Consider the following 11,069-nt stretch of genomic DNA (forward strand, 5'->3'; position numbering starts at 1 on the left):
AAAAGTTATTTAGAAGTTCACATCAGAGGAGGCTAGGTGGCGCAGTGGATAAAGCACCGGCAAGCCACTTTAACCCCATTTGCCTTGCAAAAACCTAAAAAAAAAGTTCACATAAACTGTACCCCTTGCTGGAAGGACAAGAGATAGTCATATGGTGGAGCAGAGGGCATAGTGGGTAAATTTAGTCTTGAGAAACCTTCACAGGACAAGCTTTCAAAAACTTACAACCACCAAGACACGTTATGTCTTTCCTTTGAGATAGTAGAGTAACCAGGTACCTCTTTGAATAGTGTTATATTCCATGAATACTAATACAGGTTTGTTATGTTTCAGATTGGAATATAATTTCTTAATGAGAACACCTGAAAATATGGTAGGTTGGCAGAAGACTCATTAGCTCAAGTTGAGAAACTGGCCCCTTACAAAACTAGATCCACCATTCATCTGATCCTTTGGAATGGACAGAAATAGCCTGGGAGTATTTGAAAGAGGAACTAGGGAGAACAACAAGGCTATAAACACTTGGGGATTGCTTTTGGTGGTCTGGGAGGAGGCAGCCCAAGTCAAGACTCTCCAATGACTCCTACTCTGCAGCAACAGTCATCAGAAGCTCTGGTGTCAGGAATCTTTTTACTCCCTTCCCCCTCCCCCCTCCAAAGAGTTTTGTTTATGTGTTTGTATCAATAGATACCTAATGCAGTAGAAATGAAAACACCCTTAGTATTATTTTGAAAAAATAATTGATATATCATTTTATAGACCCCCTGAAAGGTCTGAAGGATTCCCAAGGATCTCTGGATCACAGTAAAGAATCATTTTTTGAAAGCCATCCAGGGCCAAACTCCTTCACTTGACATTTAAGTATTTAAATATTCTAGCCCCTATTTTCCATTTTTTACCTTATTTCTCTCAGGTCCTCAATCTAAGCCTCCATAAAATAACCTCCTTGAAACAAACAAACAACTGCTGACTAAGCCAGATATCCCTTTCTCTGAAGTTAAACACATATATTCATGGAATCCCAGACTTGGAAGGGACTAAAGAGTCACCTACTTAAGCCATCTACCACTCAGATGAATCTCCTCTACACTTGTAACTGCTCTAACAGCTAATTATCCATCCACAGCTAGACCTCCAATAGCAGGGAACTTACTACTTCATGAGATAATCTGTCCTACTATTGGACATCTCTGCTTGTTAGAATGTTCTCCCTTAGCTTTGGGTGAGATCTTTCCCCTAGTATCTTCTCCTCCTCCCAGAAAGCCATCCCATATAACTATTGTTTTTAAATTAAAAAAAAAAAGACAAAAAATTCAGTAAAACTGATCAAATCATCGAAAAAGTCTGAAGACAAATGGTACAGGATCTCCCACCTTTGCAGAGTGGTAAGATAGGAATGTTTTCTCCTATCTCTCCTTTGCAACATTCACTTTTTTTTTTAGGTTTTTGCAAGGCAAATGGGGTTAAGTGGCTTGCCCAAGGCCACACAGCTAGGTAATTATTAAGTGTCTGAGACCCGATTTGAACCCAGGTACTCTTGACTCCAGGGATGGTACACCACCCAGCCCCCCCACCCTGCAACATGCACTTTTGATTGTATTGTGGTGGTTCTTTCTGTTTGCATTATAGTAATAATTTAGTTTTTGTGTATATTGTTTTTCTTAACCCTGCTTATTTCATTCTGTATCATTTCACAGTAATCCTTTAAGCATGCTTCCTTTTTTCTCTTCATATTGGTCATTTTTTAAAGCACAGTAATTTTCATTATAAACTCTACAGAGTATTTGGTATATTGTAAGAACCTGACAAATATTTATTTAATCATTCAATCATTCATCCTTTCCCACAAAGAATATCTATCTACTCCCTCTTCCATATGATTTCCCCTTAAAATATTTGAAAATAGGGATGCTCTTCCTCCACCCATTCCTCTTCCCTTCTCTATTGCATAGTGAAACTGTCTACTTCTTAGGCTAAGAAACCTTCATTTTTCAACCAGTCCTCAAGTGGCATGGTCTTTGAGTTCCGTACCATCCTTTGAATGGGTTTCTATTTGTCACTTTTTTTGAGGATATGAGTAAATCTATTATGTCTTCCACAGCTATAGGCATAAGCTAAGCTCTGTAAATACAAGCAGTTCAAGTCTAACAGGAGTTCCTAAAACTCACTAATAAATCATGCAATAGCTCTTTCCCCTTCTCTCAAGATGGTGGACAACCCCCCCCAAAGCCTCCAAAGGAAAAGAAGGTCAGAAAGGAAAAAAAGGAAAGGAAGGCCAAAAAGGAAGATGGGGCTGAAAAGGTGGTGAAAAAACCTCGAAAGCATTGCAGTCTAAACCCAGTCTTGGCCCAAGGGATCGGCAGATACTCCAGGTCTGTAATGTATTCCCACAGAGCCATGTACAAGCGGAAATATGCTGCACCAGAAACCGGGATTGAAAGGAAAAAAGAAAGACAGGGTGCCTGCTACTATCTCAAAGCCAGTTGGTGGTGATAAAAATGGAGGAAACCGAGTGGTAAAGATTTGCAAAATGCCCAGGTATTACCCTACTGAAGATGTGCCGAGGAAACTCCTAAGTCATGGCAAAAAAACCCTTCAGCCAGCATGTGAGGAAACTTCGCTGTAGCATCACCCCAGGCACAGTTCTGATTCTGCTCACTGGCCGACACAGGGGCAAGTGCGTGGTTTTCCTGAAGCAGCTGGCTAGTGGTTTGCTACTGGTGACTGGACCTCTGACCATCAATCGTGTTCCTCTACGAAGGACCCATCAGAAACTTGTCATTGCCACCTCTACTAGGGTTAACCTTTCTGGTGTAAAAATTCCAAATCATCTTACTGATGCTTACTTTAAGAAGAAGAGGCTCTGTAAACCCAGACACCAAGAAGGAGAGATTTTTGACACAGAGAAAGAGAAATATGAGATTACAGAGCAGTGCAAGGCTGATCAGAAAGCAGTGGACTCTCAGCTCCTGCCCAAAATCAAGAAAATTCCTCAGCTCCACTGTTTACCTGCGTTCTGTATTCTCTCTCTCCAATGGAGTTTATCCTCACAAATTGGTGTTCTAAATGCCTTGCAGAGAACTCTTATTAAAATATTTGGAATAGCGAAAAAGAAATCAATGAAAACATGATTTAGGAGAAAATGATGTTAGGGGATACAATACTCAAATTCAGTCTCAGGGAAAGCCACAACACAAAGAACCTCCATCATAGGAATGAGTCAACAATGATATCATCCTCTGAGAGGCACATAGGCTCTATGGTTGGGAATAGGAGACCTTTGGAATGGCGCCTTCCATGAGGTACCCTGGAGGGACCTCTTCCCTCCCCTTTCCTTTCTCCCCCGGCCCCTTCCAATTCTGGATCTATTTCCACTGAGGCAGAGCCAGGATGTAATTTGTGGTTGATGAAATCCAGAGAGGCCAGGTGATGGGATGGGGCATGTTGGAGGTCTTTCTATCTCTTCTTCCATGCCTGCCTCACCAGGCCCCCACTTCTAACTCTCCCATTGTGTTATACCTCCTCTACCCACCCACTACCTCTCACAACATTCTGAGTGGAAGAAGAAGACCCCAGTTGGAGCCAAACATCTCCTTATAAAGATCCCATTGCACAATGGTTGAAGATGGCAGAACAGAGAATGAATGGATCTTCAATCAAAGAAGGCTCCTCCTAACCATGTTGGTAGGGAAACAGAGGGAGGGGCTGCCCATCTATTACTTTTTCCTCATTGTGAGGAGGGTGACCCTTTGTTGTGAGAAAGGCCTCCCCAGACACACATGTATCCCCTTCTTTCTTCCTAACCTAATGGAACCAATCTTAGTAATTGCATTTATTGAGTTTATTGAAGAAAATTATGCTATTTTTGTTATTTTTTTAAAAGCAAATGAATTGAGTACTTTTTCATAGTTTAACTCACATTCAATATTGAAGAGGACCACACTAGTCAAAGAGAAATCATATAACCTTGGGTATCTTCACTTTCCTGTTGTACAAAATGAGGAGCCCTTGTATCTTTTATAAATGTGTGTGTCATCTTTGCATGGGCCGGATACTAATCTCTGTATTGTTCCAACTTTAGTATCGAAGGGAACACCCCTTGTAGTTTTCAATCCTTATGTTCCCATATACTTTCACATCTATCATTCCATTTAATTTTCACAAAATTTTGAGAGGAGGGCAGGAAGGGATTATTATGCCTTTATACAGAGGTGAAATAGACTCAGGGTGGTCCTGAATTGTCAGAGGTCACAAAGTGGAAGATTTGAGACTCAAAATTCTCCAAGAACCCCCTTTGCTACTCCTCCATATAGTCATAAAATTGTGGCTTTTCATTACTCTGTCTCTTGCATTTCTTCTCCAGTTGAATGTCACCTTAGTGGAGGGTCCTCCAGTGGGGAAAAAAGCTCAACTTAATTTTTGCCCCAGAGTCTTTTGATAGAAAAAGCCAAAAAAACAAAAACAAACATTGCCTAAGGCTTCCATTGGGAGAACAAACAAGGGGTAAAATAGCTACACTAACCATAGTGTTTACAGAAAGTGACCCTTGCAGCACAGGCCAGATAGATGGAAGAGAAGAGGAGAGCTGGAGATGGTACAAAGACTGATAAAGATGGAGTGAAGATTAAGTATTTTTTAATAGGCTGGTGGAAATGACAGCCAGGCAAACAATAAGCATTTGTTAAGCCCTTACAAGGTGCCAGGCAATGTTTGTATACAAATTCTACAACAAAAAAGACAGTTCTGGGGTGGCTAGGTGGCACAGTGGCTAGAGCACTGGCCCTGGAGTCAGGAGTACCTGAGTTTAAATCCAGCCTCAGACACTTTCTAATTACCTAGCTGTGTGGCTTTGGGCAAGCCACTTAACCCCACTGCCTTGCAACAACCTAAAAAAAAAAAAAAGACAGTTCTGCCCTTAAGGAGTTTTCATTTTGTCTTCAGAAGACAACATAAAAGGGAGCTGAATAGGAGATGTGGAAGGTGGGAAGATGGGTCTAGAGTTTGGTTAGTAAAGTTCATAGAGTCAGATGCAAAGACAAGAGGGCAGGAAAGATGAATGGCCAGCTTATCTCAAAATGGTGGTCCCAGAAAGGACTCTCCAATGGGAGAAATGGGCAGGAGGGAGGAAGGCAGTTGAGATATTATGATGTTATGCTTGAGAAGGCAGCATAACAGTCCCACTGTGGCTAGCACCTGCAGGTGTTCTTACTGTACATACTGGAAGAGCAAGGGGAAAAGATTGTTGTCAGTAGAGTTAGTTCTCTTTGGGGGCAGAGAAGGGTCATGTGGTATGATTTGAAGCATGTGGAAAAAAGTCTTTGGCCCAAATATATCTCCCGTATCAACTGACCTTCCAAGCACTACCCAGGTTACAAGATCCCCTTGTATTCCATAAAAGGCCAGAGCAGCCTAAGGGATTGATTCAAGTGAACTTAAATTCAGCTATGCATGTGCTTGCCACTGGAAATACTCAAATGGATCCATGATCTCACTGATTTTATATATCTTCCAAAAATATAGATCAAAAGTTATCCATACTTGCCCATCTTGTGCCATTATTATCTATGTCCTCTCAAAAATTCCACAAAATGGGGAAGTCAGCAAGTATTATCCAGCACTTACTAAATGCTAATCAGGGCAGGAAGGTGGCACAATTGTGTATAGAGCTCTCTGGGCTCAGTCATAAAGACTCATTCATCTTCCTGAGTTCAGATCTGAACAACTCAGACACTCACTAGCTGTGTGACCCTGGACAAGTCACTATTTGTCTCAGTTTCCTAATCTGTAAAATGAGCTGAAGCAGAAAATGGCAAACTCCTTTAGTATTATGTCCAAGAAAATCCCAAAAGAGGTTAGGAAGAGTGGGACACAACTGAAAAATGACTAAACAAGAACAACATGTGCTAAACACTGTGGTTACAAAGCAGGACAAAAACATGTTCATGCCCTCACATTCTGGAAACCTTCAATGTCTCCTGATATCATGAGGACACCTATGGAATATTCACTATCTGTTGATCATCTCTCATCCTTACCACATAACCAGCCCATATTTTCTTATTATAAAATTCCTTGATCACATCTTTACTTCTCTTCTTTCAGGGTCTTGATTGCATACAAGAGCGTTCTGGTAAATATTTTATAAGATTTTATATATATATATATATATATATATATATATATATATATATAATATGCATTATTAACAGTATTTATTCTGCATTATGAATCTGCATCATTAACATTTTCTTAAGTTTAGACAGTCAACAGAACAATAAATAAAATCCATATCTGTAGCAATCACATATCTAAAGTGTACATACACTGAATTTTTGTGGGGAGTGGGTGAGACAATCAGTTAAGTAACTGACTCGGGGTCATATAGCTAGTAAACATCAGGTGCCTGAGGTCAAATCTGAAGACAGGTTCTCCTGACTCCAGGGCTGGTGCTCTATCCACTGAGCCACCTAGCTGCCTTCTCACACTGAAAATTTAACAATGGCCTCTGAATAGTGAAGGCACCAGGACAATCCTGTTGCAACTTGTAGCTTGTTGACACTCTCCACCATGTGCCTCTGTGTGATGCTATTTTCATTTCTTTATTTATTTTTGTCATTGTTCATCTAAAAATCAAAAATGGAAAAATTCCCTGCCTTCAAGGAGCTTATTTCATTCTATTAGGCCAAAATGAAATACAAGAAATTAAAGCATTCATATAGCAAACCCAGGAAGCAATTAAGGAATCAAACTGGGCTAGATGATATGGGATGTTTTCTTGTCTTGGTTCTCTGCCTTCTTACTAGAGTTGCCATACAAGGCCCAGATATCAGGGACAGGGATGAGGCAGGGCCCTCTTGAAGCTGTAAAAATGTTCATAGTTGGGCCAGGAAGCCTGGAGTGGAAACCAGGACGTGTGTTCTGCTCCAGATCCAGACTCTGGGTGTACCCAGAAGGACCTGAATACATGGGTAGAGCAGACACAGAACAGAGAAAGACCAACTTCGCTCTCTTTAGGTTTTGCTTTGGATCAGCCTCAGGCTTCAATAATTAATACTGTAGGGGCGGCTAGGTGGCACAGTGGATAGAGCAATGGCCTTGGAGTCAGGAGTACCTGAGTTCAAATCTGACCTCAGACACCTGGCTGTGTGGCCTTGGGCAAGCCACTTAACCCCATTGCCTTGCTAAAACCTAAAAAATAAATAAATAAGTAAGCAAATAAATAAATAAATAAATAATGGTGTACTATGAAAAAAAGGCATCATTAGAATTGTCTTGTTTACCTCAAGCTCTGTCAGTCTGAATCTGTGAGATAATTTCAAGCATCTCCAATCCAAGGTTCAATTCATACATACTCAAGCATGGGAATGATTATCAACATCATCAGAAACTCTATCAGGCCCATAGATCCAGAGCAAGAGTCTCAAAAGGGCTAAGGCTTTGGAGTATTACATCTTTTCAGTAGATTTTAACAGATAGTATTTAAGCTACTCTCTGCCACTGAGCTTCCATGTGACCTTAGACCAGTCCTCTTTTTCCTTCATCTGTAAAAAAATGGTCCCTTCTCACTCAAAGGTTTCCAATTCAGCTTGTCTCTTTTCAAATCTGCTTTTCTTCTTTGGGTTGGAGACAGGACATCCTTAGCACGTGGTCCAAAGGAAAGGGCTGTTTCCATCCTGGAAGCCTTCTTTAGTTTATGTGGCAGACCAGCCTGTTCATAGGCTGCCTAGAATTGGGGGGAAGGTTCAACCTCAAGCTCACCCTGGAGGAGACGGGGAGAAAAACCAAACCAAGGAGTGGAAATGGTACCAGTATATAGGTGTGCTCTTTCTGAAGGGGAAAAGTACTTGCAAAAATTTCATTTCAATAAGGAAACTTTCCTCATCCCCCTAAAAGCTAGTACCTTCTCTCCTTTGATTATCTCCTATTATCTCATATACATGTTGTTTGTACATAATTGTTTTCATGAATCCCAAATTAGAGAACAGGGACCTATTTTTTGGCTTTCTTTGTATCCCTCCCCAGGGCCTGGAACTGTGCAATACATACAATAAGCTCTTAATAAATGTATATTGGACTAGTGACTGAGATTAAAGAAGCACTTTCATTGATAAGGGAAACAATAGGCTCCTGGAAAGAGGCCTGAGTCTTGAATAGCTCCAATTAATATGAAAAAGCCTGTGGAGATGTGGAGGTTGCCTCAAAGAAAAGACTTCCTCTATCTCTTTGTTCCCATTAATCATCTACATAACATCCTCACTTAGCTTGTTGGAATTGTGATTTTTCTGGTACATCCAAGTTGTGAACTTGGAAAAATTATAAAACTAGAGAGGCCAGGCATCTCTCAGCTCCTACCTGGGGTCTCAACAAGCTTGGACCAAGGTGAGTTGTGGGAGGGAGCCCAGAGATGACCCTTCACTATGATCATTTTCCAAGAGGCTCCTTTCCAGAACTGATCCATAGTCTTTGTTCTCAGCAAGAAGGAACCTTGCCATCACTACTGCTTCATGATATTCATTCATTCAACAAACATTTGTTAAGTGTCTAATGTGGACCAAGCTCCGTCCTGCGTGAAATATAAAGTTTAGGTCTGCCATAGTGCCCCTGCCTTTCTTAATCCTTGGGCTTTTCTGACTCCCTGGGCTCAGAGATCTGCCTTCACTGTTTTAGGTTGTTTTCACCTAGAGAGATGTTGCCAGGTCACCTCTAAAATGATGGTGGTAGCTATGGGGCACAGTGGATAGAAAGCTGATCCTGGAGTCAGAAAGACCTGAGCTCAAATGTGACCTCAGCACTTACTTGCTATATGACCCTGGACAAGTCACTTAGCTTCTGTTTGCCTCAGTTTCCTCAAATGTAAAATGAGGATAATATTAACTCCTCCCTCCTAGGGTTGTTGTGAAGGTCAAATGAAAGAATATTTGTAAAAGTGTCTGGCTTGTAGGAGGACTCACTTACATAAATGTCTATTCTCCTTTCTCCCTCTTCTAGAATGAGGGAACTTTCCATCCAAGAGGACAGGTCTGGGCAGCCTGCAGGTTGTGCTGTTTGTTTTTGTTCTGTAGGTGAGGGGATGGACCATTCATACCCAGACTCAGACTTCCAAACCTCCCATTTCTTAGTAATGATCTCCGTGAAAGTAAGGTAGGTAGGCTGCTAATCCAAAGCTAAGTATTTGCAAGGAGCTACAGAGTCTGGAGACTTATTTCTCATCATTCTTGTAAGACTCCAATAAAATCTGGTTTCTTCCCAGGGCTAGTTCATCCCACATTAACTGAAGTTCAGTTCCTCCCAGGCTCTATCACTTGAGATAAGAAGGGAAAGTGCAAGAAAGGAGAAAGGATCCTTCAGAAACTGGGGGAAATCCATTCTTGACCTAGATAGGAAATATTTTAGTTTGTCTTAATATTTTAATCTTTAAAAGAGGAAATGGAAATCCAGGAAATTGAGGACTTCTAGGTTGAACAGAAGGAAGGATTGGGATAGTTGTCACTCTGGTCAAAGGGGACTCACAGTCCATGAGACAAGTCTATGTGGTGATGGTGGAAGTAGTGGTTCTGTACTGGGGGGAGGGTTCATATATGGGGTGTTTCAGAGTTTGGGGATGGTCTGTGATTCTGGGATCTAGGATGAGGTAGTCTTTAGGTCCCCAAGTTTGAGCTTTTCCTGGGGGAAGTCTCTGGGCCAAGGGTTCTGTGGCTGTTTAGGAAAGGATGTTTCTGGATTGGGCCGTGGGTTTGTGGAATGGAAGGGTGCCTCAGTTGACAAGCCTGGGATGGTGGGGTGCTGCTGTTTTGGGGTTGAGTTGTCAATATCTCTGTATTGAAAGGTCTGTGGGAGAAAATCCTGCAGAGTTCATATGTTTTTCACCTTTTATGTTTATCACAGCTGGGCCCCAATGCCTGAATAATTTCCTTCCTCCCTGTTGACTCCTGCCATCTTTAGTCCCCTTTTAAGACTAGGGGACCAAAGATGGCAGGCTCAAATCTCACTTTCTGCAAAAGGTCTTTCCTAGTCCTTCTCCTACCTCTGACTTCCTCCAAGCACCTCCCCAACCCTTGCATCTTGTACATGCAGTTCTTTGTTCCTTTTGAGGGCACGAACTGTTTTCTGTTTTTCTTTGACTCTCCAGCACTTAGTCCCTTGCCTGGCACATGCTTTTGGTTAGTTGTACTCCACTCTACTGTGACTCCATGGACAAAGCACATCTCATTTGCCATTTTCTTTTCCAGTGTGTCCCCGTGTAACAGATAGGGAACTGAGGCAAACAGGGGATCGAGTGGGGCCGCTGGGTGATGCAGTAGAATGCCAGCCTGAAATCTGTGAGATTCATCTTCCTGAGTTCAAATCTGACCTCAGAGACCTAGAGGTTGTGTGACCCTGGGCAAGTCACTTAGCCCTGTTTGGCTCAGAGTAGACGAGGGCAAACCACTCCAGCTTCTTTACTAAGGGAAAAAGCCCAGGATGGAGTCACGACTGAGCCACAGAAGGGGGATAAGTGACTCGGCCGGGCTCTCACACCTGCCAAGTAGTCTGATTGACACTCGGGTCTTCTGGACTCCAGGCCCCGCCGCCTGCCGGGCGTTTAGGAAGCGCTTCATCAATGCTGGCTCGCCGAGGAGGCGCTTCGCACAGCTTGCGGGGGGCGGGGATCTCGGAGGCTTATCTTGCGGGGCCGAAGGGCTTGTGTAGGAAGTATCTGGGCCTGGGGGGGCTTGTGGGGGGCCCCCACCAGCTGGTTTCCCCGGGGCGGGGGCGGGGGCGGGGGCGGGCAGGGCCGAACCCGGCTGCATCTAGGCTTCCGAGTCCGCTCGTCCCAGCGGCGCGCCTCCCGGACAAAGCCTGCGCATTTTCTCGGCAGTGATTGGCCGTGGGTGACGTGCTGACCGCCCCCCTCGGATACGTAGGCCGGGGCCGGCGCGCCGTAACCAATGGCACGGCTCGGCGCCGGCGCTTCTCTGTATCAATCTCGGAACGGTCCGCCAATAGGAACGCCGCTATCCGGCTCGTGCCCCTTTCGCGGCAAAAAGGATTTGGCGCGTAAAAGTGTCCGGGACTTTGCGGGGATCAGC

The 11,069-nt window shown here is 43.1% G+C and overlaps 1 pseudogene; it reads left to right on the plus strand.

The window, feature by feature from the left end:
- Nucleotides 1-2,206: 2,206 nt before the first annotated feature.
- Nucleotides 2,207-3,106, plus strand: LOC141517837 (large ribosomal subunit protein eL6-like; annotated as a pseudogene).
- The last annotated feature ends 7,963 nt before the right edge of the window (nucleotides 3,107-11,069 follow it).

Source organism: Macrotis lagotis, chromosome 1, assembly GCF_037893015.1.
Source record: "Macrotis lagotis isolate mMagLag1 chromosome 1, bilby.v1.9.chrom.fasta, whole genome shotgun sequence".
Taxonomy (NCBI): domain Eukaryota; kingdom Metazoa; phylum Chordata; class Mammalia; order Peramelemorphia; family Peramelidae; genus Macrotis; species Macrotis lagotis.